The 3,377-nt window shown below is 34.9% G+C and overlaps 1 pseudogene; it reads right to left on the reverse strand.

The window, feature by feature from the left end:
- Positions 1-2,070: 2,070 nt before the first annotated feature.
- On the reverse strand, positions 2,071-2,592 carry LOC149566828 (G-type lectin S-receptor-like serine/threonine-protein kinase SD2-2 pseudogene; annotated as a pseudogene).
- Positions 2,593-3,377: the final 785 nt, after the last annotated feature.

Below are 3,377 nucleotides of genomic sequence, written 5' to 3' on the forward strand. Positions count from 1 at the left end.
ACAATAGTTTTAGTTTATCAATAACACATTCAAGAATTCTTTATTTCTATTTATAGCTACATTTCCACAATCAAGGCAAGTAATACAAAATTATTTCTTACAACTCTACAAAGGCATACTCGAGGAAACCCAAATTTCTTCTATAAGGTCCTACAATACAATATGAACATTTCAATTATATTTTCATCTAAAAATTCTACTGAAGACTATTGTGAATATTTAACCCCTCAACCCATGAAACTTTTGGCAAAATGAACTTGACAAATAGCTAAGAATATTATCATGCACTAGATTGATATTTTCTAATTGTTGGTCCGAACAAAAAAAATGGGAATAGATTCATAGCTTTGAACAACTATTATTCCCCTTTGGAAAGGTTCTTGTATATTGCTAATGACTTTTATGACCTTAATCGGTTCATTGATGAAATGTAAAACCATATTAAACTGCTTGCACTATCTGATCTTGGCTATATTAAGTTTCCTTAAAAGAAAATCTTGGTATAGAATAGATTTACCTTTTATGTCATAAAAAATACAAAAATGTTGGAAAGATCTAACAATTTCTAGCACTGGCTATAGCTTGTTTCATATTTTGTCTTTATTTTCTATGTTTATATTTTCTATAGATTTCTATATTATTATGTCCTCTATAAAAGAGGCACATGTAAATATTTTGAGACAAGTAGTAAAAAGAATGTTTTGTGCAACAACACATTGGATTCCTTTTGCAGTTAAGTGATGCCTCTACCCACTCACTGGTGGCTAGCTACACAAGACTATTTTAAAAAAGCCATATGCAGTTTTTTATTCTTTAGCACAAGGAGGAAGTCTTTGCACAAAATCAACATCACAAATTAGTGTTGGAAGTGGATTCACTCTAAAAGAGGGGATGAATCAAAGTGAACAAATAATATCTAATACTCTACACATCTTTTTATAATTCACATGAAGGAGTCCTTTTACTTGATAATGCAAAGTATATTTTTACAAGTTAATTGAATGACCATACCAAGGGTAATATTTAACTTTTCTTCAAAATATAAATTATGATTAGAAACATTAACATTAAATGTTTGAAAGCAAGACCTTAGAACAATTTAAGCAAAGAAAGATCAAAGATAAAGATATTTAAAGTATCAAAGCATGCATATTCACCTAAAATGCATCAAGGACATAAAAATACATAACACAATTTTTGTGGCGAGTAGAAAATCATCAAAACTTACTTGGTTTTATTATGGGGAGAAAACCCCTCCAAAATATATATCTTTATTGATTCAACGAGCACCAACTCATTTAAACTTATTTAACAACAATGACTGCAAGGAGTGCCAAGCACTATCCCATATCGTAACTAATACAATATCAAAATGCTATCGACCTCACAAATGTCTTGATACTTTTGCAATCATAAGACCAATAATAGTTTGTCGGCTTGAGGTATCGAATTGAATCTACATAGACACACACTCACACACTGAATGTGCATGCCTACAAACCCTTCTGTTGCTTCAATTGAGTACACTAGTTGGGATGAGAGATGTGGTGGTTCTAGAGCTCATCGAACAAACATGATAGCCCATGAAAAATAAAACCTAATTTACTTTGTTTTTTGCTTGCTATATTATTAAACCCAATTTGGTAGAAATTTTGACCAAATTGGAGAACCCTAATTTGGTCAAAATTTCAATCAAATCATGTAAAAAAAAGCATTCATAGACTAATATTTACATTGGTCAAAAACAAGGAGGAAATGTACTAATCTGTGTGTATATATATATATAAACAAATATATTATTATAATTAAATATTATTAATGAGCTCTCAATTTATTGAAAATAAAGACCTCATGAAAGAATATTAGTCTTTCATACATATAAGACAAATATAAAAGAGTGACATACATATATTTATTGACTAATTAGAATTGATTTTCCCTCTTAACCAACATTCATGATTAAATTCTTAAATAGGTGTAACGTTGCTACCACTATAAGATTGATTTTAACTATTAACTAATGTTTATTCTTAACCTCTTAACCAGCAACATTGTAGTAAGCTTAATTTCTTAACAGCTAGCAACACGACTATCATTGTAGCTATTTGTATGGCTTTGGTTTGCTGATCTATCCATATGTGCTGAGCTTAGAATCTGCGGTGTTTGAGGCTCTATCTTCCCTTCCAGAATTTGTACCACTTGCCTCATACTTGGCCTCACTTCCTCATCCTCCTGAATACATAACAATGCCACGATGCGTGCTCTTCTTGCTTCCTCCATGTTTACTTCCTCTAGTAAAACACCCTCCTCCACAATATTCATCATATTCCCCTCGTGTACTTGAGTTGCAGCCCATGTAGGAAAATAGAGCTTACTTGAATCTTGCACGGATATGTCCAGATTTCTTCGCCTAGAAATGATTTCCAAAAGTGTCATACCAAAACTGTAGATGTCTACATTGGGAGTGATGGGAGTACCGGCGATCCACTCTGGGGCCAAGTATCCTCTCATTCCTCTCGTACTCATTAGCACGCGGCTCAAATCTCTACCTATCAGCTTCGCCAACCCGAAATTGGCTAATTTGGGTGACATATTACTGTCCACTAGGATGTTCTTGGGCTTCACATCACTGTGAATGATGCAGCCTTTGCATTCTTTGTGGAGATAGAGCAACCCTCTTGCAGTGCCTAGTGTTATCTCAAATCGGGTCTTCAGTCGAGCACCTTCCCCTCACCGATCTTGGAATTACTTGTGAACAACAGGGAATTCAGAGAGCCATTGGGCATGTAATCATAGATCAGTAACTGTTTCTATACTTGCACATAAAACCCTCTAAGCCTGACCAAATTGACATGTTTTATGTTTCTGAGGGAACTGATTCCTGCTCGAAATTACTTCTCATCTTGTCTTGATCACTTCATCTTTTTCACGGTCACAAGCATACCATCTGGTAGAGATCCTTTGAACAAGGATCTAGAACCTCCACTCCCCAGCTCAGACTTGAAATTCCTTGCCGCAATTTTCAGCTCCTTGTAAGTAAATATTCTTCGAAAAGAGTCCGAGGAATCCGCATGCCTGTCCATTGATTGTAGCTTGTGCCTTCACCAAATGAAAACTGAAAAGATACCCATGACAATGGTGAGTGCACTGACGATCCAAAGCATTGGGCCCATAATACTTCTACTTTTTCTTTTTTTGGAAAGTTGAGAGGGACCTACTCTAATGAAGACATTTGTATTCCTTCTCGATGAAGTAGAGTTGTGCATATTTGGCAAATCTCTATACCAGATTTGGCAGGGCCCTGAAGGCGGATTGAAGTCAAAAGTGGTGCACAAGTAGTTGTAGAGACAGGCTTTCTGGCAATCTCTCTTTTGTAG

The sequence above is a fragment of the Cupressus sempervirens genome, chromosome 3 (genome assembly GCF_028749045.1).
Source record: "Cupressus sempervirens isolate cs-2001-9-10 chromosome 3, ASM2874904v1, whole genome shotgun sequence".
Lineage (NCBI taxonomy): Eukaryota > Viridiplantae > Streptophyta > Pinopsida > Cupressales > Cupressaceae > Cupressus > Cupressus sempervirens.